The 24,937-nt window shown below is 42.0% G+C and overlaps 1 long non-coding RNA gene across 1 annotated transcript; it reads left to right on the plus strand.

Moving 5' to 3' along the window:
- LOC310695236 lies at nt 1-24,729 on the plus strand. The gene is made up of 3 exons (XR_014519991.1): nt 1-123; nt 4,045-4,133; nt 24,446-24,729. It is a non-coding gene; the product is annotated as an uncharacterized lncRNA (long non-coding RNA).
- The last annotated feature ends 208 nt before the right edge of the window (nt 24,730-24,937 follow it).

A 24,937-nucleotide genomic window follows, 5' to 3' on the forward strand; every position in this document is an offset into this window, starting at 1 on the left:
GCTGTTTGCTGGCTCTTAGTCAGCAGCACATGAGTTCAGTCTCCATATGAGATGAACTCACAGTTTCTTTGTGTAACTACCAAGTAAAGTCTACCTTTCAGGGATCAAACTGTGAACTGAAATGTGAGTAAACTTTTTGTTACTTTACTCAGAAAGACTCTTGTTTTATTCTTTTAAGAGGGATTAAAGGGGACACCAGGAATAATCTTAAGTAAGAGATTATAACAAATCTGCAAACTAGCTTCCAGCTATATTGAGGGAAATCTGCTCTGCTACATCACTTACTACTTATCCAATATATCCTTTCCTACTATCCTTAACATTCCCACAGCTCATGGGGTGGGTGAGGCAGTGGCAGCCTTGTGCCAGCAGTTCTGCATTCTTCACACCAATAATGGGATGGGGCAAGGTGGTGGTAGTGAGGTTGGAGGTGCTCTGGTGTGATGGCCTGGGATTCGGACTCAGAGGCTGAACCTGAGGAATCCCAGCCTGCACAGGAGTCCCCGCCTCCAGAACCAGCTGAGCCGGGGCTGGGGCTTGAGCCTGAAGGGTCCTCACCTGTGCTGGATCCTCAGGTGCAGGCACCAGCTGAGTCTGCTCTGGCTCCTGAGGTGATTGAGGACCCATTCCCTGCAAGTGCTCTACTTTCAGCCCCGTCAGGGGAAGCTGAGGTTGCCTCTGGGTCCGGTAACCCTGCAGCCTCTCCTGAGCTGCAGAGGCTCACGGCAGAAAGGCGGAGGGAACTAAGTTCCCGCAGGAGGAGTGCTCACCTCCAGCCCAGGAGAGGCGAGTCACCTGTGGACCAGGGTCGCCCTATGCCTCGGGGCAGATAAAAGCCAACCAGCCCCAGTCCCAGATTGTGGGAGCAACATTGTTGGCAGCCTGTTCCTGCCTGCACCCTGTCCTGCTCTTCTGCCAGAGTTCCTGACCTCACCCGACTCCCTGCCTTGGACCCCACTTCAGCTTTGACGGATAGCCTCCGTACTGCACCCTCCACTTCGGACTAGACTCGGACCTCGCTGCACAGTTAACCCTCGGGACCAGCACATCTGGGTTAGTGACAGTGGCCCTACAGGTGCAGACACTCCTCTGAGGCCCCTGCACCCCAGAGCTCCCCAGATCCTATTGCCTTTGCCCCACCCCATGTCCACCCCAGTGAACGCAGTGCCACTGGTGGCCAGACAACACTTCTTCCCTGCTCCCATGAGCCACTGCTGCGCGCCTGTACAAATTTCATTCAAACATGTGAATCTACTTCAGGGGACTCTAGCACTTTCTTTATGTTCATAAGATAGCCTGTTCTGATCTTTCATTCTTTTTACCATTCCCACAATTTTACTGAAACTTTTATTTTTATACTATGAATTCTACTCTTCTGGAAGTGTCAGCTCCTCGAGCTGCCTTCCAAATCACTTAATTATTTTACAGAAGAAGAAAAAAAGGAAATCCACCAACTGCAAAGGGGTTTACTCTCAGGTAAAGGTGTAGGGGATTGCAGCCTTAGCCTCCCAAATTTGGGATCAAATGTTCCCCTGTCTGAACTTGTTTCTCCACCTCCCACTTTCTCTCACAAAGAAACTCTTGTGCAGGAATTGTCATCAGGGAAAATAGAAGGGGGAAACAGAGAAATCTTTGATCTTTGCAGTCAACCTCTGCAGCAAAAGTGAATGGGAGATCAAACACAAGGTGAAATATATGCTATGATGGGTCACAGGAATCCAATATTCCAATGAAGAAAAAGATCTGCTGGAAATACCACAATTAAAACAGGGTTCCATGAGTAACAGAAAATTCAGGCACAGATATTTGCTTAATAACCTTGTGATTTCGCACAACTAGTTTTTTGTTTGTTTTTTTAAAAAGGCCTATAAGGCATATATTGTACAGTGACAAGAAGAAGCTTCTGTTTCTAAGAAACTTTTCAAAAGGAGCCTTTTCACTGCCTCTTAAAAACAGCATTTCCAAAACAACGATGGTAGTTGCCTGCTTTCCATGGAGAAGTTCCTAGGTTCATTCCTGGGGCATCTCTGATTAAAAGGATCTCAGGTAAGAAGAAGAGTTTGGATTTGATATCCCGCTTTATCACTACCCGAAGGAGTCTCAAAGTGGCTAACATTCTCCTTCCCCTCCCTTCCCCACAACAAACACTCTGTGAAGTGAGTGGGGCTGAGAGACTTCAGAGAAGTGTGACTAGCCCAAGGTCACCCAGCAGCTGCGTGTGGAGGAGCGGGGAAGCGAACCCGGTTCACCAGATTACGAGTCTACCGCTCTTAACCACTACACCACACAGGTTTTTGCCTGAGACTGCAGAGCATAAGAACATAAGATCCTGCTGGATCAGGCCAATGGCCCATCTAGCCCAGCCTCCCTCTCTCATAATGGTCACCCAGATGCCTATGGGAGGCCCACAAGCAGCACCCGAACCTTCTCGCCTCCTGTGGTTTCCAGCAACTGGTAGTTAGAAGCATTACTGCCTCTGACTGTGCAGGCAGAGCAAAGCACATCTTACGTTCTTCTTTAATACAGTATTTCCCCACTGTAGGATAAATATCTAATGCTCCAAAGCTGTTGCCTTTGAGATCCCGGGTGGTGTAGTGGTTAGACTGGAGAGGCCTGTGTTTATTCCCCACTCTGAAGTCCATTGGGTAATCTTGAGCTAATCACAAAGTTTCCAATTTTTTTAATAGGAAAAAAAATACTGCTCTCCCCCCAAGGAGCTTGTGGTTTTCTTATCTCAAATTTATCATAATAACATAACACTGCTCATTCATAAAAAGACATCTAATAAGTAAATGGGATCGGTAAATATTTTTACAATGGAAATCTGAACCATCACTGCTGGTGGTTTTTGACTGTGGTTCTTATTAAATGTCCAGTTGACATGAAAAGGTTGTGGATCATATGGATATGATGATTATGCAAAGCTCTCTTATGTCATCATAGAGACCAGAGGGAAGTGGCCGTTCACAGATCTGAATGTATTCCCAAAAAAGGATGTTGTCCAAAAGGCGGAGGGTTATGCTTGTAACAGGAAATAGAATAGATGCTAGCAGGATGTGTCCCGGTTTCTGAGTTATAAATCTCACCCTGACATGTTGGCAGGATTCCTCATCTTCCCTTTGACATTGTCCCTCTGCAGATTTCTTAATTTTCTCTCTGTTTAAAATTTGTCTCTTTTTCTTGGAAGCCATGTGACTTTACATGACATGAAAGAGCAGTGAGAAACTTCTTTGACTTCTCCTTTTGCCCACTTCACTGTGCTGTTGAGAGAAACTTCAGCCCACTACCTCCAGCTCCCTGATCTGTTAGAAATAGCTAGTGATGAGACCTCTAACCCAGAAGCTGATGGATGTGCCATTTCTATTCCCTATTGGCTTCTACAAAAATTGATCTCTAGATCCATTCTGCAAGAGGGACATGCTTATGTTCAGAATGGAAATGGCTTGAGGTTGCCTGCAGAAGATTTAGGGAGGAGTGTAAAACCATGGCCTGTAACTCATGTGCAAAGTACAGTGGCCAACTTAGGCACTGTCAGAGAAGAGGACAAAAGAAGACATAGATTTGCATAAAGTTAGAAATAATTACTCTAATCTAAATAGAATTACAAAACAACCTAGCATAATGGGGAAGACTCTGGCTGGGTGTGCCTGCTCTGTTTTCTAAGTACTAAAAGTTAAAGGTTAATTATTCTTCCTTCTTATGGTTCTTTATCTTTAAACTGAACTTGGAGCAGACAAGACAAACTAGAGGATTCCTTCAAATAGAGGACCCTTCTCTGTAGAATAGGGCACATAGTCACCCTAGCATTTGGCTGCAATATTCTGAAGAGCAAAAAAGAGGACATATTTGTTGACTACTACTTTTAACTATGGATCATCACTATGACGACTCTACCCGTGAAAAAGAGGACATGTCTTGGAAAAAGACGATTATCAGCCTAAAGAGAGCAGTGCAGATTTTAACCACAAATATTGTGTGTGTGTGATAGTTATGTATATATAAGGATCATCTGTATACCCTGATGCAAAATACCTTGGATTCCAGACTATAATCACCTCCTGTAGGATCCACAGTAGCTGATGCAGAAAATGGATTTTCCTGCACAAGGAAAGAAGACCACACCCAACAATGAGGTAATTCATGGAATCTTTTGCTGTGCTCCCAGTTCACTAGATTGGGGCATTTTATGTGAAATTATTCTATAAATAAAATCAATGGAATGCTGTATTTGGTGTTCAACTGTTAGGGTGTTCAAATGTGCCAAAAATTGTCCCTTTGTAATAATGGCCGCTAAGGATTAGCTATTCATGCACTCCAAACTCCCTTTTCAGTATTACTCAAAGCTCCCTTTTCAATATATGTCTATCAGAAGTCAGACTCACTGGGATGAATGAGATTTGCTCCCTGGTAAGCATAGGGTGGCACTGTGGGTTAAACCACAGAGCCTAGGACTTGCTGATCAGAAGGTCGGCGGTTCAAATCCCCACAACAGGGTGAGCTCCCGTTGCTTGGTCCCTGCTTCTGCCAACCTAGCAGCTCGAAAGCACGTCAAAGTGCAAGTAGATAAATAGTTACCACTCCGGTGGGAAGGTAAACGAGGTTTCCGTGTGCTGCTCTGGTTCACCAGAAGCGGCTTAGTCATGCTGGCCACATGACCCGGAAGCTGTACGCCGGCTCCCTCGGCCAATAAAGAGAGATGAGCGAGAATGAAGATGATGGACTATGCAGAACTTGATAGACTGACGGGAAGGATCCGAAATCGACGAGATCAGAGATTTATAGAAGATTGGGAAAAGTTTACAGAGTATATGCATAAATTAAGTGATAATCAAATAATGCTTGTGAGCTTTAATGAAGCTCTGTAAGAAGAAATGTCAGAATGTGAGTAAAATAAGACTTAACCTATAAAAATAATGGAAGTAAGTTTTTAGAAATGTGTAAGAAATTAAGAAGGGAAGGAGTATCAGTCAAGTTGAGGGAAGTCAAAAAGAGAATGGACCATAAAAAAGATGTATGAATTGTATAAATTTTGTATTGGAAAAATTGAATAAAAATAATTTAAAAGAGAGAGAGAGAGAGAGAGATGAGCGCCGCAACCCCAGAGTCAGTCACGACTCGACCTAATGGTCAGGGGTCCTTTTACCTTTACCTATAAGCATAGGCTAGAAGCCTTAGTTTTTATAACTTGACTGACTAAGCACTCAGGACAAAAATAGTGCCTTGCGGGACCCATAACCATTGTGGGTCCGTGGAATAGTCTTCAAATGCTACTCTCTGGAAAAGCTATTGAGAAATTAGATAAGAGAAACAGGATCACACACCCCTCCCTGCTGTAAAGTTGTTTTGTTTGTCTACCACTATGAATGCATTTTTAAATAATTAGAGTTAGGCTGCAAGTGCAGCTTTTGTTTATATTGCTGGTGGAGGGGGCAAGGCAGTTAGGCTGTATGCCTTCTAATTCTAGCGAGGATTTAATTGTTGAAGTATTCACTTCCCAAAATGACAATTTTAATATAGCCAAATGGTCCTAAGCAACAGATTGAACGTTTTTTATGCTATTCAGAGATCTGTCTCTTGCTGCTCCATGGCATGGTTTTACTTTTAATAAACACCTTCACATAAAGTCCTCGGCCTCATTTTGCCCTCTCTTGCATTTAGCCAGATTGGCCGTGACTGTGGTTTTGAGCACCCATCATAGTATTACATCAGATGCTGCCATGTGATGTCCCTGGATAGGGTGGGGGAAGCACTAACCATGGCAGGGGAAAGAAAGAAAGAGGGAAGGGTGCTAAAATGAAAACATCAAAACAACACAAAAGAATGCATTACTAACAACCAAAATTGTCAAGAATGAGAGGTGCTTTTTTCCTGCATTCTCCAACAAATACAAAATCAAGTAACTAGCTGTAGCTTAGCTTTTGTTTTAATGTATACTAAAGAAGAAAAACCTATATGGCCGCTTTGCCCAACCAAGTGCTTTCATCTGTTGTTGGACTCCAACTCCCATCAGCCCATGTCAGCATGGTGGATGGTGAAGGATGATGGGAGTTGTAGTCCAACAGCATCTGGAGGGCCCCAGGTTGGGAAACGCTCACCTGCCATCTCTCCCATTCATCTATTCAGTTTGCTGTGTCAGTTTATTGTAGCATGGTCTTACGCCAATGGATTTGCTTGGTGGCTCTTAATATCATTTTGACCAAAATGCATTCCTGCCTCATTCAAAGGAATTGTACTTGTTCCTTTTTCCCTTCCCTTTTCAAAGAAAATAAATGTTTAGCTCACACTAATTCTTGGCATCAACACTTGCTTAATGATGTGTTAATTAATGAATAAGAATGAATGGTGTAATCATTTTTGGCACAGTATATTGAGGGGCTTTCTAGGAATGTTGTCTTGTGTGTGCAGGCAAATGGGTTGTTTTGCTTTTGATATCAGGAATGGCATGTTTTAAATTCCTATTTCGAATTGGCGATTGCCATTGGATAACCCCACTGCAGGATGCAAAGTGCACTATTATGTAAGATATGTTTTACATGTGCAGTATTTTGCTGTCCATATTTATATGATGAGAAAATTCACACAAGAGAAATCTGTGGAAGCTGGAAATTTGGTTGAGAAAATAATTGACCTACAAGGATATGGGTGAACCCAGTTTTGCAACTGACTTTAATGAAGTCAAACATTAAGGCTGGCCAATACATTTTGTTTCCTTGAGTGAAGCAAAAGATGGCACACTACCAGCACACACACACACCCTGTCTGACACAGAAAACTGAGCTGTGCTCCCTCAGGTAGTGTGCTGCCCTCAGGTAGTGTTTTCCATCACAAGTGTTGCCATTGTTCCCTGCCCCTCTGCCACAATAATCTCATCCCCCAAAGAATTATGGGAACTGTAGTTTATTAAGTGGGGTGAGAGTTGTCTAGAGGCCTCTATTTCCCTCCAAACTACAGTGGTTACATACGCTTCAGGTTACAGACTCTGCTAACCCAGAAATATTACCTCAGGTTAAGAACTTTGCTTCAGGATGAGAACAGAAATCGTGCTCTGGCGGCGCAGCAGGAGGCCCTATTAGCTAAAGTAGTGCTTCTGGTTAAGAACAGTTTCAGGTTAAGAACAGACCTCCAGAACAAATTAAGTTCTTAACCCGAGGTACCACTGTACAATCCTCAGAGTAATCTAACAGTCAATCCCAGGGAATTCTACTGCTTTATTGAAACCTTTGATCCCAATTATTTTTTCTTGACTTGGAGATTTATATATTCACGAGCCAGGATGGCTGGGTGATTATGTAGAATAATGAGACGAAAGAGGGCTGAAGGACCTATCTGGTGTTTTCTTATTTGTATTATGTCAACATAAACTCATTTTTTTAAAAATACCAAAATCTACAAATAAACAAAAAAAAAATTGTCCACTTTAAGCTTTGTCACCAGTCCAATTCTTATTTTCCTCTTTAGAGAAAACGTCAGAATTTCTGACTGAATAATTTAAATATTGAAAAGGCCTGGTTAAATAACACTTTACATTTGTTAGAGTGTCACATGTAAGTTACTTTTAGATGGAATAACAGAGTGAGCCAAAATGGATCACCACTCAGCCCTGGATGTGATTAAATAAACAGGAAAGATTCTTTCCCACCCATGCCTTGGGTATAAAATTCCTACCAAGACCAGCCTACAGTAGAGGAATATAAGGCTGCCTGCCAAATCAACATAGACAAATGTTGGGTGGTCCCATTTTACACATGATTTAGTCAGTGTTTTCATTGCATGAGTTTAGCTCTCTTTCAGAGAAAATCCTGAAAACAATACGATCCATTTACATACTCTCAAGGTGCTTTGTTTTGTTAGGGTATGCAATTCAGCCTCAAAATCTGCAATCCAGCAATGAAAACATTTGATTCAGATTAAACCATGTGGCCTAAAACACTACAGATCTTTCAATGAAAGGCTCTTAACACGTCTTCTGTGGTGCGGCAGAAGTTACATCACCGCTGCAGATGTAGTAGCTATTGCTGCCAGGTTTCTGTAAGATGTTGGCTCTACAAATGGAATAGATCTCCTGAAAGATGGAATGTAAACCTTGGCAGTTGTCTCATAAAACCAGATGAGAACTTGTTGACACTGGTGTTATCAGGTACAGCAGATTTCAAGAGAAACATGCTTCTAGTCTGCTTTGGGTGGCAAGGGGTAGGCCAGATAGAAAGATAAGTTTTGTTGTCAATCCCTTTCCTAATGTTCCCAAACATGGAATTTGCCTTGTTCACAGCTGTCTCACATGGGGTCAACATCTTCATTGAGCTATCCACCATGACCCCCAAATCTTCCCTAGCCTTCACCCGCCTACCCAGTATGCAGTGTAGGTTTCACTGATTGCTGGTTTCCATTGCTCTGCTGGAATCTTGTAACCTGCTGACCCAGGTGGGCTGAGTGTCTAGTAGGTGGCTTTTGGTTTCAATAAATTCTGTTGCAAATCAGATGTATTGAGCATTGCCATCAATGCTGTCAAATGCTAACTGCTGCCCTATGCCAACGATCTAATACTGCAAAATACCAGCTGTCATATATCAAACATTTAGATCGACATTTTCCATTAGTTCTAACATTTTCATCTAGTTATCATATCAAGGATTTGAGAGAGAATGGACACAACTGTAAAGCTACCCAGAAGGATTCAAAGAGCACTACCTACCTGCTAGTCTGGGTGGGCTGAATTGAAAAGGCATCTTTCCTTTGTAAACTGAACATGTGGGATTACATACATCCCCAGTCCAACTCCTGTGTGGACTCTGCCACTCACACTGATCCAGCGGTTCCCTTCATTTCAGAAGCGCCAAACTGCTCCCAAGACTGAGGGGGGTCCGACGCATGATGCGTACATGGAGTCACAGTGTCTGGAGGAGGCCAAGCGCTCTGGAGGAGCCAGCCACTGAATCTGTGTCGCACTCTGCTCCGCACTCAACCTCCTCTGCTCCTCAACATCGAGGCGGCCCAGTACCCTTCCAACAAATATTGAGAGGGGCCAAGACACCTTGCCCTCCTAAAGTTGGTGTGCCTGCTTGGTTTCCTCTCTGGACTAGAACAGTTATCATATCATTTGACTAACATTTAAGAGACAGAGTCATGATTAACATTGGCTATGTCCTTGAATTTTCAATTGCTTCAGAATATAGCATTGCATCTTAGCAGGCAGATTGTTAGGGTGCAGCTGAAGATGTCCCAGATCCCTCCCCCCCCTTTAGTTTGAATATGGGGCAACTGGGCATGCTCCAAAGAACCCAACCATGCACCATCTTCTGTTGCAGACAGCCCAATCCACATTACAGTCTACTGAGCCCAGCAGAACCTATTGGCCCTCCATAATTCAGAGTTAAGCCTTGGCAGCAAGAGCCAGAGCTTGTTTTCCCTTCTCTCTGAAATATGGCCTAAGTGTGCAGTTATATAAAGTTGCACATTCATCCCGTGAGCCCAAGTCTTTAAGTATCAGCCCAGCACCTAAGACTGCAACCGTTTAGAGTAAGCCCCCTTTAAATCAGAACCAAGGACTTATTTCTGAGTAGACATATAGGAGTTTCAAGAGTCCTTGGTTTGGAACCATCATGTTACAGACTGTTTATCTATGGAATGGGTACTTTTAAATAGTTAGAACACTCCAAACATTTAACCATGTTCCGAGTGATAATAAATCATTCTATCCCACGCTTTTGGCACATCATTCATTTCAGGCAGTCCTTTGAAAAGCAGTGGAGTGTTTCCTATACATTCTGCTGCCTAGACTGCTTGGAGAGGCATTGTATATTTGTCAACAGCACTCTGTGCTGAATTTCTTCCATGAGCAGAAAATTAGCAGGATATTCTAAGGAAGCTTCTCATGATGGGTTTCGTCTTCATTAACTGAACGTCCAAGGCAAGAAATGGGAATAGAAAGAAAAAAAGACCGTCTGTGGAGATCTTCCTTCACTCCGCCTCCTGCCCAAGTCACCATCTGCAGCAGGGCTGTGGGTGGAACAGTGGCCTTGCCACTGCCTACAGCTCTACCAGTCATTGGGGTTTGAACTTCACTCTTACAGTTATTTGATGAAGTAAAGATTCTGTGAGGTGAAAAGGTATGGGTATGACGAGTCCCAAGGCTTGGAGAGAGAGAGAAAGTTAGGTATAGCATACCCTCCAACATTTCTCCAATGAAACTAGGGACATCCCATTCCATAATGATAATTTTACTATTTATACCCTAGACATCTTACTGGGTTGCCCTAGCCACTCTGGGCAGCTTCCAACATATATAAAAATATAATAAAAGATTAAACATTTAAGAAACTTCCCTATACAGGATTGCCTTCAGACAGCTCGGGGGTCGGCTAATTCCATACCTTCCATCATTTCTCCAATGAAAATAGGCATGTCCTAAGGAAAAGTGGGATGTTCCAGGGTCAAATCAGAAACTGGGATGGCTTCTCTAAATCAGGAATGTCCCTGGAAAATAGGGACACTTAAAGGGTCTGATATAGCCCTTGGGCCTGTGGTTCCCCACCCCTGTCCTAATCTCATAAAAAGAAATTACAAAATTGGCTAGACCAGCTCAAGCATTCTATAGTTTGGTCAGTTTCATGCTTCAATAGTGGGATACTGCTGAGAGAGAGAGAGAGAGAGAGAGAGACTGGCCTTGCACATTTTTTTTTTTTAAGGGTGCACATAGATATGAAAACAAGCTCCCATTGTTTCACATGGTTAAAAAAAAAGAGCAAGCAAGTGGTGCTGTGGTGGTGGGGATTCACACATCTAGCAGCAATACTGGTCTCACCTCAGGGAATTCAGTTAGGTTTTTCTAAAATGCAGCTCAGAGTACAACGAAAGCTTTTTTAGCAAATTTAGAAGACCACTCTGGATCATTTCAAAACAGCCAATACCCATAGGCTTGGTGGGTGTTGGCACTGTGGGATGCATGTGGCTGTCCTGCATACAAATCTAGCTTTGTGGGGAAGTAAGCTCGGATGCGGGTGGCGCTGTGGGTTAAACCACAGAGCCTAGGATATGCCGATCAGAAGGTCGGCGGTTCGAATCCCCACGATGGGGTGAGCTCCCGTTGCTCGGTCCCTGCTCCTGCCAACTTAGCAGTTTGAAAGCACGTCAAAGTGCAAGTAGATAAATAGGTACTGCTCCGGCGGGAAGGTAAACGGCGTTCCGTGCGCTGCTCTGGTTCGCCAGAAGCGGCTTAGTCATGCTGGTCACATGACCCAGAAGCTGTACGCTGGCTCCCTCGGCCAATAAAGCGAGATGAGCACCACAACCCCAGAGTCGGTCACGAATAGACCTAATGGTCAGGGGTCCCTTTACCTTTACCTTTTAAGCATCCTATAATGGTTGCAGAAGCCCATAAGAAATCTAGCTGTACTCAAAGCATAATCAGTTTTGGTAAAATTACACACACAAATATAATTCTAGATTTCTAGCATGAAAATAAACCAGAGTGAGCAGTTCAACTTTTATTTAATATTTTATACATGCATGTTCATGAAAGCTCTCTCTGTGTGTGCTGCATTGGAAAGTGGTAAATGCTTTTTGGAGCAAGTTGAACATACACAAACCTGCATATGCACAGACTTGCGTTTTTATGTCAAACTGGTATATATCTGGTATATGCCAGACCAGTGAGGAACCATTAGTCATCTCTAAACCTCTGTTGAGTGATCTTCTTATCTACCAAGTATCTTATTTTTGCTTAAAGGATCAAACTTGGAGGATCAAAGTTAACATCAATTCACTTTACTGCTCTCCCCTTCCATAATGATGGGGTCTGGAGAATAACACAACACTACCATGTATGCCTAAACTGAATAAGGGTGAATAAACAAAGAAAAGGATGAAGGGCAAAACTTCAAAACAAGGCAATGATTAAATGGCTTTGTTTTTGTGCAGCAAGAAACCAACAAGTGTGAGAGAGAGTGAAAGAGAGAGGAACCTTATCCGGCCATTTATTAATGCACTGCTCTGGTTTTTATTAACATCAAATGCTGTACATATTTACTGCCAATTATTTAATAGAACAAAATGTTAAAATCCCCCAAAATAAATATATTGGGTGTGGAGTAAAGTCATTGAAGCCTACACAGCGTAGTTTAGACAGATGACTCAGTTATACACTGGCCGTAATTGTGCAGTGTTATGGATTCTCTTTCTTACTTGACTCAGTTGCACTGAAACTCAGCTAAAACTCTGAACTGTTTCAAGTATCACATTCGAGAGTCCCGGCTTTATCCCAGGTAGTGTTCAGATGAAACGATAATTCTTGAAAATCAATTAACTAAAGTGTCTTCTGGAGATAATCCCTGCAATGCTGGTATACATTTCTGAAGGCAAAAATTCTTTTCCTTGTTGCACTATAAATTATGAAATGGCTTTAAAAGTCTGAATATAAGTGGAGCTTTCTAACTAACTGTCAGTGATGTCATGGCCATGTCAATAACGCCCTGTAAGTGCAGGGGGTTGACTTCCTTCCCCCCCTATATTTTGATTTATAAATTCCATTTCATAATAGCAAAAAAAGACACTTAAAGGAAAGCCTTCAGCTTCTTGCCTTAGAACACCACCCAAGGCATACAATAATCATCCAGAAATGTGCAGCCTGTCATGTCTTATTGCTTAAATATAGGCCTGAAAAAAACTGCCCTACGAGACAGGATGAAATAAGTGTGACATAGGAGAGAGTGGTGAAGGCAGAGCAAAATAACTGGATCATCTGCTCCCATAACAGCAGAATCCAGGCAAAGGTCCAGTGGAAGCATAAAAACAGAAGACTAAAAACCCGAAAAACTAGACCCACCTTATGGAGAGTCAAGGACCCTAAGTAATCAGCAATGTGATTGTCATTATATCTTTGCTATTTTGAAGAGACGGTTAGTTCCTTTTCTCTCTTGTTCAGCATATTACAGCTGAGGTTTTTCCTTTTCATGGCTATTGTTATTTTGTGTGGATTCCAAAAAATGACAAGCAAGATAATTCAGATAGAGAACAGCCACAGAGAGTTTCATAGAAGACCAAAAGGCTGGGAGATGTGGTTGAAATTGTTTGCTATGATTTTAGTCCTTTGCCTACATCTCCCACACTTTTCCACCTTCCAGCATGTTGTGCCCTCAGATATATTCAGTTTTGTTCCAGATGGGTGTCTGGAAGGAAGCTCAGCTACCATGGGCTGAATACGGTTCTCCAGGACTCTCTTATCTGGTCCTCAGGACCTTTTCCAGGCCACATCTCCTCCAGAGCCACTTCATACTTTCAGTGTTTTTGCCTGTCTGGCATGTATCCTTGGACTCTGTTAATGCCGCTTGCTTGTCTGCATGGATGGAATATAGAGGGCTATGCGAATGTCTGTAGAAACAAGCCTAATGTACAAAGGTAAAATTTGCACTAGTTTTCCCCCTTCACCCTTCCCACAACTGACATCTGGCTGCTGGAAGGGAATATGATGCTCAGGTTGAAAAATGTTCCCCACTGCTTCCTCTTTGTCTCTCTCATCCTACATATGAGAGAGTTTTTAAAATTCAAAAATAATAACAAATGAAGGGTGTGATTATTGAGTGTAAACACATATAGAGGGTTTTTGTTAGATTTTGTATAATTTAGTACGAAAGAACAAGCTATTTTGAGTGCATTCTTTACAACCCCCCAAATGTAGCAGAAGACTGTCTTCATGAGCTGCACAATCATCTTGGGAAGGTCATTAATCCATTTGTACATTTGCCAACAATATTTTTAGCAAGCCGGTAATTAGGCCTAAGTACCAGTTTCAAACAATAAAGGAAGAGTAAAACAGCCATGTCTGACTTCTTCTAAGAATATGATATTACTTCTTTCCAGCAAAGCTGGTGACATTCCAACATTATTTTGATAAGGCTGTTAACCAAGACCAAAGACCATGGGAACAAAAAAGAAAATGGCAGTGTGAATCAAGGATTTTGTTTTCATTCCCGTTTTAAGATGAGCTGCATTGCAGAATGATATAGACCAGAACTCATTGTTAATGTATTCTCAGAATAAAAAGGGTTTCTGGAAATTTAGTTTGTAGACAAGGTCAAAGGCAACGGAGTGCTTTTGCCTAGCAAACTAACCCATATTATTTTTTTCTCATACACTGGCTGGAATGTTGAGGGAAATGACTGAGCATCAGCATCTATGTTCATTTTCAGTCTGAGGAAATGGATTCTTTCAAGACTATCTGGTGTTGAATCTTCAACTTGAAACCTTGTTCAATTAAGGATATAAGTAAAATGCAATCTCAAAGTAAAACAGAAAAAGTGCCCCCTAAAAGACTATTTACCTTTGATGGTTTGTCAGGTTCTTGACTGAAATTGGTCTTAACTCCTGTTTTACAAATGGCCAGATCCATGTAGCTTCATTAATCTTCACAAGCAGTGGTTGTGTACAATACTTTTCAGGAGGTGAGAGTGGTGCATCAGGGTTTTCACAAAGTGCCTCAATGCAAGCACATACCACAACTCAACAAACGTTCACCAAACCACAGCAAAACCTTGTCTGGCCAGTTTTATACTGGTTTGTGTAAACAGGTCTGGACTTTTGTACAATGTTGTATTCTGCTTATGGTGGTGGTAATCATAAGACCATCATGCTATGAGAACCCAAATGACCTCCTCACTCTCTCACAATGATTCTATAAAACAACCTCAGGTGAAACCAAATCCATTGAAATAATTAGCTGGGTAGGTTTGACCCTTTCCAAAGTGCTGGCTTTATCTTTAAAGCCTCGATACTTGGGAAGAATATATCTCCCATCTACTTCCCCATATGCTAAGGTCTTCCTCACAGTCATTTCTCTGGGCACCCTTGTAATCTGAAACAAAAAAGGTGGCTACAGGAAAGAAGCCCTTTGCTTGTGAAACTCTCTCACTTGTTTATAATTTTAATGTTTTCTGTTGTATTTTCGTATGCCACTTACAGATTTTTAAATATTAAGCACTTTAGATATGCTTTTGAATAACTGAATAATTAAGACTTTGAAATTGTTCTTCTGAATCTGTGCCGGAAAATGGTTGTACATTTTATGGAAATAAGAACTGATATGAATATTTACAAACATTCAGGGTTTGGCAACATTTTCATTTACATCATTCAAATTTTAAGTGTGATATATCAACTTCAACATGTCCATTCAAATGTCACTCTTGACGGTTAGTTTGTCAGATTTCAACAATGAAATTTCATATGCAGTTGATGGCTACGTATCAATTCTTGGTGTCTATCCATGCTGTCAGATGAAATATGTCTGTGCGATGCACTGCCATGGGATGTCCATATTGGATGTGCTTCAGAGCAATCTCTCAATTCACAATAGGTGATGGAGTCCCAGCAATGTCACCATATGCACCATAAAACAGCAGAATCCTCAGCAATGCATGGGGGATATGGAAATTATTCGCTGAAAGTTAGTTTGAAACTAGAGTGGTATGCCACTGAGTATATTGGGGGGAAATATTGTGCACCATTTCCTGAAAACTATTAAATACTGATAAATATCAACAATCAAATAGACAATATTGAAATAAAATATCCTTGGGTTTCAGATGCATTTATTCATAGGCCATTAGAATTTGCATTGTTCGAGAATATTCCATAGATAATTTTTTTGCAGGGGGAAATTTTGAGAAGAATTTTTGCAACCAACTTGTTTTGCTGTAATGGAAATACAAAACCCAAAAAGGAACGTATCCAAATAGAAAATAACTGCTCTTCCTAGTGTTCTGGCTGAACCAGGGGGCACAGCTATTGTTGTTGTTGTTGTTAGGTTTGAAGTCCTTGTGATTTCTTTTTGTGCATGCAACATGCTTTACATTCCCCATCTTTGCTGTACTTTCAACAGCATGTGCTGGTATAAATTAGCTCCTCAGTTCCACCCCTGAGGTGACAGCACTTGGGAGATTGTCAAGTGCTTCTGGCATGCCGCTCTCGCAAGGCTACGTGATCCTGTGTGGTTGAAAGGTGCCACATAATTGTAAAATTTCATTTCCTTTCAATTAGTAGCTGATTACATTTGATGAGCTGCAACATTGTTTCCTCCATGCAGATTATGAGTCAGCACAGTCAATGAGCTGTGAAATCCTCTCACATGTTGAAACAATAGACAATGATTAAAGAACAGCTAATCTGATCATTATAAACAAACCCTGTTGATCATTAGAAACCAACAGAATCTAACAGATTGGAAGTGCTTATTGGTAAGCTGAAGGCAATTGATGAGTACAGGTAAACAATAGAAACTGGCAGTGGTCATTAGTCTGAACCCAAATGCAAAAGCTGTCCAAAATACCAATGGAGGAATGGAAGTGTGCACTGTATGGTTCAGGTGACCATAGCAGTTCATCTTTGGTTTATTTTTACTAGGTCACAACCATCATTTGCGTGCTCAGACCCAGAAACCTCTCCCCTAAATAAATTCACACGACTCAAATTTTGTTTTTGGGCAGAATTTAGACCACAACTTTATTGATTACAGAAAGTGAATGGTTGCATAGGCTCTGCCCATGCAGGTAACGCTGACCCAGAGTTCCAGCATAGGTCAGCCAAGGGTAAACACCTGGATAAGCGGAAAGCCAAGAACAGGCTATCTCCGCCACCCAAATGTCCCCCTGGACTCAGGCATGGGCACAACCCCATCTCAGGGGTTGACCAAACCATCGAGTCCCTGGATTCCTTTAACGGAATACCCTTCACATAGGGATGGCAAGAGTGTTCTCCCATCTCTATCACCTGAACCAGAGCCTATCTGCAACGTTAGAAGTTGTGACGATTTGCTACGCAGCAGGCGAAACCCAAATGGCAACATCCAATCAGCCAAGTGGGGAAAATTCCTGCTGTGCCCCTGTCCCAATGACAGACAACATAAGACGGATAGCACGGTTAAGCGCAAAGCCTTAAAAGTAGGGAGAGGTGGGCAAGTGTTCCGAATGCACGCGCTGAAAGAGGAAGCTCTGGGTCACGTGCATGGGCATAAATAGGTCCCTCGAACCATTTGGACTGCGTCCCATTGGCCAAATTGCACCCAGCTACGAGGGACCTACCATTCAGGTGTTGTGGCTGACCAATCGTGCCCACCCACAACACAGGGTGTCGGTTTCCAGGTCTCACCGCAATACATGCCCTCTTGACGGAAGAACCAGATTTGCTGCTGGACAGGCGATTATTTCCAATTATTTGTAATTTGGAGAACAGAAGAATTGTGCCCAAATGTATAGCCTTACTGCAAGCGCTCAGAGCAAGGATGTTTATGATAATAATGAAGATGGGTCTTTCTTTTTCTTTTCTCTTTTGACTGACTACACCAGAATTTAGCCAAGAGTCTATATTCTTGGCCTGCAGCCTGAGTTAGCCATAAGGGAGCAGAACACCAAGGCAGCTCTCTCAGGCCAGATGTTCATTTTCATTTTTGATACAGTAAATTCACCACAACATGCCTTTTACTCAGTAATTTTGGGTGTAGCATGTTTTGCCTGGAAGTAGTAAATCTCAGCTCTCACTACGTGCAGTTGCTTTTGAAAGAACTGCTCACTGTGCAAAACTAGTAGCTAAAAGTCACCTTGTGCATCTTTACTGTGTCAAAAAAGGAATAAAAGAATCTTGCTTTATTCCTACTGCAGCCTTCTAAACCTCAGGACATTTCTATGCTGAATTGTTTTCCAGATTTGTGTCCTACTTGTTTATTTTTAGCTGGCCAAATTGTAATTTTCTACACCTCTTAGTATGATTACTTTCAGAAAAGTGGAATAACAAAAAAGTGGAAAAATCAATAACAAAAAACTTTGGTAATGCTACTGTGAATGTCATAAATTTGTTGCAGTTGACATAATTTTTATGCAGGGGCTTGGGGTTAAATGCTGATAATCACAAATGGACAGATTTCTGATAATCCCAGTGAGTGGTGGCAGACTCCAATTTTTACATGTGCTACAAGCTTATGCACAATATCTGAGTAACATGTGAGTAGGGCTAATATTACTCATGAACACATTCAGTTTGGGTAACATCTGAATTGCCAGAGTCAGGCCAGCCATAACTCGAAGGAGATCTAGAGTCAGGGGCTGGAACTGGATCTAAGACATCTTTGGAGTCTGTACTGCAGCAAGTAGGACCTCCCTTCTGATGGTCAAGGAAATGCAGACGGGGCAACTCCTAATCTCTACACCTGCTCTGGCAACCCAGAGGCGTCATACTGTCTGTTGCATCCTTGTTCTGTTCTGTGCCCAGAGAATGGTTTAGAGCACACAGTCTTGGGCAATTACAGTTGTACCTTGGAAGTTGAACAGAATCCTTTCCGGAAGTCCGTCCGACATCCAAAACATTCAGAAACCAAAGCGTGGCTTCTTATTGGCTGCAGGAAGCTCCTGCAGTCAATCGGAAGCCGCAGAAGCCCCATCAAAAATAGTTTGCAATCCGGAACAATCACTTCTGGGTTAGCGGTGTTCAGGAGCCAAAACGTTCAAGAACTAAGCTGTTCAAAAACCAAGGTACGACTAAGGCTAAACCCCAGCTTCAGATAATGTGTGTCTCAATTCATGCTCTGAATGCCCTAAGTCAAATCCTGGAGAGCACACAACAAGCAAGGTGGCCAAATGACCAGGAAACAAAAAAACAACAACCTATACTGGACAGTCTGGGGTGTGTTTTTGTGTCTTTAAATGGTAGCTTGATGTGCAGAAATCATTATGCAGCTCGTTTTCATAAACTAATGTCTGTAGATCAACCCGATGTTAAGAAACCAGAGGCAGAGGCTATATAAAAAGTTGGCCACCTTACAAGGGAAGGATGCACCTAACAATGTTAGGATGCACCATGGCTTTAGTTTGTGGGGAAAGATTTTCTAGGCTTCAGATGCTGAGCTTGCTCCTGCCCTCTGTGCTTGTCTTCCTGCTGGACCCCAATCTTGTGGAAACTTCTTACATGCAGCTTTCTGGAACACGATCCTGTGGAAACTTGTCGCTGGCTATGCCTGATTTTTTTTCTTTTTTCTTTCTCACACTATTCCCAGCAACCATGTTGATAAATTGGTTCTATGAGATCACCTCATGCCAAGTTGTTAGAAAGGGAATCAAAGCAATTGACACAAAATGAATCACAAAAACACTTGAAGGAGACCAAAGACACTTCAGCCTCATGGATGTTCCCTCATTGCCACAGTCTGTTGCTAAAATACAGTCAGACGGTAATGCAAACAAAAATGTAAGGCAGAAAAATGTAAGGCAGTGCTTCTGAAGACTGAGCGTAAAATTCCTATAAGGAAAAGTACAAAAGACAGGCATACCCTTGACTGTTTTGATGAGTTATGTTGTTGCTATGGTTATTATTTATTTTTGAATTAAGGCATTTTAAATGACCTAACTTTCCAATTATCCAGCCAAGTAAGAGGGATGGGAGAGATGTGGTTTCATGGTTCAGATCATACTGAATCACTGTCTTGAGAGCAGTTTCTTTTAAAAACCCAACCAAGTACTTGAAGCACTTGCAAAGTGTGCAAGGACTGATAATAGTGGAAAACGTTCCTTAACTGTCTTAACATTCTTCCAGGGAGAAGATCAAATGTGATTACTTTCCTAACCATTCCTACCTCTACCCTATGAAAGGTCTAGTATTTATGTTTGTGTCTAGGGATGGTAGTTCTAGGGAAAGGCAGCTGCTTTCTACAACATGTCCCAGTGAGTGGTGCTATACAATGAAGCTCAGATGTTAAGAATGTAAGAAAGGCCAGCCACAAGAACATAGGAAGCCTTAAACTGAGTTAAACCATTCCTGCAACCAGCTCAGTACTGTCTAAACCAGGCATCCCCAAACTCACCCCTCCAGATGTTTTTGGACTATAATTCCCAGCATCCCTGACCACTGGTCCTGTTAGCTAGGGATGATGGGAGTTGTAGTCCCAAAACATCTGGAGGGCTGAGTTTGGGGGTGCCTGGTCTAAACTGACTACCAGAGGTTCTCTGGGGTTACAGACAGGGGTCTCTCCCAGCCCTTCCTGGAGATGCCAGAAGTTGAGTCAGGGATCTTTTGCATGCAAAGCAGGTGCTCTCCCAATGAGCCACAGCCAGTTGCCTATGGGAGGCCCCCCCGAGAAGGACTTGGAGGCAAAAGAATTCTCCACAGTTGTTTAGCAGCTGATTTTCAGAGGCACGCTGCCCCAGAATCTGGAGGTAGTGAACAGCTTTCATAACTAATGTGGGTTTTTTTGGTCTCGTTTTTGTACTCAAGTGCTTCCAAGCGACTTACACAGTAAGAAATAAAATAGCGAAGACGTTAACATTACATTAAAAGGGCAATAAACAAAAAACTACAACACTCACGATATATGTAAAAGGAGGGAGTCTGACCCACCTTGCTTCAACGATGAGCACAACAAAGGTCATGGACATCTCTAACGACTCTCCCAATTAAAAAAATGTAAGTCTGGGTAAATAGGAATGATTTTGCATGGCACCTAAGAACAGACAGTGGTGGCACCAGGCATGCTTCCTTGGGGAAAGCATTCTGCAAACAGGGAGCTGCAACCCCAAAGGTCATTTCTCGTGTTGGCCCCCATTGCACTCAGCGTCTGGCTTGGTTCATGTGAGGAGAGGTGCCCAGGATTTGTGGGGGAAGCCATGAATTTTAAAGTGGTATAAGAGTGTTTTAAGTCTATGGTGTGGGTGTGACCTTTGCCTTTTTCCAGGCAACGGGGGGGGGGGGTAGAGGGGGAGAGAGGGGGGGGAGAGAGAGAAGGTGTGTGTTTTACCACATGTGTGTACTTCCCCTAGCTGGAATTGTGGGCTCAGAAATTATCCATTTATTTATTAAACAAAATACTGGTTCAAATATAAGCTGAGCTAGTTCTCAATTTTGATAGAAGAATTTTGACTATTTCCAGACTTGCACAGTCTAATCAACTGCACAAAGTTTACCAGAAGGTTCAACATACCAGTTTTAATGCTTTTTAAGAAGCAATAGTGGCTATTTGTTCTATGCATTATCTTGCCGCATATAATGATAATCTGACAAATTACTTCTGTTGTTAAAATTTGTTACTTCCATCACAAATGATCAAGTCACTCTCAGTTTGCTTAAATCTAATTAGGGCTGTTACACCAAGCGCTCTCTCATCCATCTGCAGTTAATTTGACAGTTCTTTGAATTGCCACTTTTTCTTACCTATAGGAAGCTTGTTCCTTCATCAAGGAGAACCAATTAGGATTCAATAGGCTGAAAGGGTGCTAATGCAATGAGGCTGCAAACCAGGAAGGAGGACAAGGCAATCTCTGGCTGCCCCTTTTGAGATGGACGGGAACTTGCATTCCCACTCCAGGCCCCTAGTTGTCATACACAGCTACAGAAGTGCTGTCTAGGGAATGATTTGGGGCTATATGCATTCTGTATCGGTTGAGGATAGATTTCCTTTGCAAATGGTAACTGATTAGATCTATTTACATATGACCCCTTAATGTGCAGTGCAAGTGTCTTATAATAGGCTCATTGTTGTACAGTTTTCTTAATGGTGTCACCAAAGTCTGTTTTAAGTGTTGTCCATTAACGTTATAACTCCTCCTGAAATCACACTCCTTTCTCTCTCTCTCTCGCTTGGAGAGTCTTTAGTCTTTCCAGCAACTCAATCCAGGTTTCTATATTAACATCAAGGACTAGGGAGGCAAGTTCCAGTAGAGAGAAATCTCCATTCACCCATCAGCACTACACACATAAAATACTGCACAATTTCAGTTCAGGTGTAGGAGCCTACGGATCATTTGCTGATTGCAGTTCTAAAAGTGGTGGTTTCTGTGAATGACAAAATCCTGTACACGTCTACTGAGAAGTAAGTCCCAGTTAGGCTTACTTCCATGTAAATGGGTATGGAATTGCAGCCTGAGCAATTGGAAGTTAAACTTTTTTATTTATTCCAACAGTTTATCTCCCATTTAATTACAATTGTCTCTAAGCAGTGTACCGAAGCGCAATATAATGAAAGTGAAAATATGTTAAAACCATAACATCAGAACTCAGTTTAAATGGAGTAAGTAGTAGTAGTAGTAAATTTTCAGGAGGTACCAGAAGTTCAACAGTGGGATGGCCTATCTTACCTCGACTGGGAGAGAGTTCTGGAGAATTGAGCTCACAATACTGAACACACCAGCTCCTGGTGGGTACAAGCCATATATCTGAGCCATGGGGGACCACAAGCAGTGACTTCCCCATAAAACAATGTGTTCCATTGTCAGCTCAAGCATAATATTTGCAAATGGAACTGATTCACACACTCAGATGATAGACATCAAGTGCTGACAAGCAAAGGAAGTCATGTTAGTCTATAAGAAAAATCCTAAAGAGGGGGCAATATTTTTCTTAGGACCAAGCAAAACGTCACACAATAGTGGAGAGGTTAGAAGAGATGACAGGATTTGAATGTATGTGTGCACTAGCCTGGGGAAAAGGTTTTCTTGGGTTAATTTTCCAGTGGTACAATGGCAAAAAATGATGCTTGGGTTTGTTTTTATGGGATGTTCTACTGCTTTTAAGTAAGTCTGATGAAGGATGGTCTGCAAGTTTAAAACCTGAGCAGGTTGGATGATGCTCCAGATAAAATGAAAGTAATTATAGTTTTGGTGTTTTTTGTTTTTAAAGAAAAAGAATATGACACAGGAGCAAAGACATCTTCCAGAGAGTTCACAGTGTTAGTCTACAGCAGCGAAAAAATAATATAAAGAGAGATACATAAGCATATTGTCTTTGTCAATAAATCACAACTTAAACTGATTAAAATATGAAAATACGCGTTCTACCTATTTTCCCACACTCCAGTAAGCAATATGGTAAGAATAATTCTCAGATACTTGTACTCCATTTTGTGTTAGTAGGATGGTAATGGGTCACACATGAGTGATTCTACAGAATAAAGGATAAGATTAGATAACTCTTCTTAATAAAGTGAGCATATTTCCAATGAGGCTTTTTTTGGTGTCAATTAATCACAGTTATGCATCCGGGGCTAACTTCCTTCTCTTTTTAAATGTACCTCATTCAGAGTCCTGAAAATGAGGTTAAGCAAATATTACTGAGCATGACAGTTCACACTTTGGACAGCTGTTCCCAACTATTGTCCAGAAATTGACTTGAAGTCATACAGGAAAAGGTTTGTGTCAAAAGGAAGGAAGGAAGGGCAATTCTTCTTAAGCTATGTGTATAGCTTTTCAAAGACACAGGTAGCTCACCTTATCCCTGATCAAAGGTAAGTCCCACTGTGAGGTAAGAAATAATGAGCGTCTTCACCCCCATCATTCTGCCTGGACACTGAGGTCCAGTGCCGAGGGCCTTCTGGCGGTTCCCTCGCTGTGAGAAGCCAAGTTACAGGGAACCAGGCAGAGGGCCTTCTCGGTAGTGGCGCCTTCCCTGTGGAACACCCTCCCACCAGATGTCATGGAAATAAACAACTATCTGACTTTTCGAAGACATTTGAAGGCAGCCCTGTTTAGGGAAGTTTTTAATGTTTGATGTTTTATCATGTTTGTAATATTCTGTTGGGAGCCGCCTAGAGTGGCTGAGGAAACCCAGCCAGATGGGCGGTATACAGTGGTGCCTCGCAAGACAAAATTAATCCGTTCCGCGAGTCTCTTCGTCTTGCGGTTTTTTCGTCTTGTGAAGCACGGCTATTAGCGGCTTAGCGGCTTTAAGAAAAAGGAAACAAACTCACAAGAACTCGCAAGACGTTTTGTCTTGCGAAGCAAGCCCATAGGGAAATTTGTCTTGCGGAACGACTCAAAAAACTGAAAACTCTTTCGTCTTGCACGTTCGTCTTGCGAGGTACCACTGTATAAATTATTATTTTTTATTATTATTAGGATGCTTATGTTCTAGAAAGGAGTATGTTCTAGATTACAAGGAAAAGTACTAATTACACTCTGCACTGTTTCCAGCTTCCCCTCATGGACCAATAGCAGAAAAGGGAGATGACTTTCACTGATGATAATGGTGGATGGTAAAGAATAGCCCTCCCACACTATGATCCAAAGAGAGGCACTGCAACAGCAGACCTTCCAAGTGCCCCTATTCTCTAGGGACGTCCCTGATTTAGAGAAGCCCTCCTGGTTTCTGATTTGATCCTGGAATGTCCTGCTTTTTCTTCGGACATCCCTTTTTTATTGGAGAAATGTTGGGGGTGGTATGGTAGGATGTCCCTATTTTCACTGGAGGGTATGGAGTTATCTGACCCCCGAGGCATCTAAAGGCAATCCTGTATAGGGAAGTTTTTGAAAAAAATGTTTACTATTTTATTATGTTTTTATATATGTTGGTAGCTGCCCAGAGAGGCTGGGGCAACCCAGTAAGGCGTGGGGTATTTCTCATTATTCTTTCACTGCACAGCTCATATTCATCCTGTCTCAGCTGAACATGCAGTAAAGAAAAACTGTGCTTTTCTACTTTTCAGACTGGAAATGGGAGTTGTTCTGAACATGGCATGACTAAAGCAGAATTTTCTGGAGGATCTCTTCTGGGAAAGCTTTATCAGCCAACTCATCCATTATATAATTATTTAAGCTGTCCTAACTTCTGCCCAAAGTCAAAAGAGGAGAGTCAACGTATTTGCTGCCTCTGTCATTAACTTAAGAAAGACATATGATGACTTGATATCATTTTCTTCATGCCATGTACAATCTGTTGGAATTAATTACAGCCCATCATCAACTCTGTGCCAAAGTGACCCAAATGACTGAGAAGTCTCTTGCGTTTAATAAAATACAATCCAATTAAGAGGAACGCTTTGGGCCAAATTTGTTGCTGGTGTGACTGGGCAGAGAATGAATGAAGCCATTATTTACCTCACCAGAAAATTTGGCCTAAGCAGGATATATGCCATGATCTATATTTTAAATGACAAAAGCTGCAACTCAGGATTTTATCCAGATTGCTATTTTAATGT

This window comes from Podarcis liolepis (genome assembly GCF_965112155.1).
Source record: "Podarcis liolepis genome assembly, chromosome: 1".
In the NCBI taxonomy this organism is placed as follows: domain Eukaryota; kingdom Metazoa; phylum Chordata; class Lepidosauria; order Squamata; family Lacertidae; genus Podarcis; species Podarcis liolepis.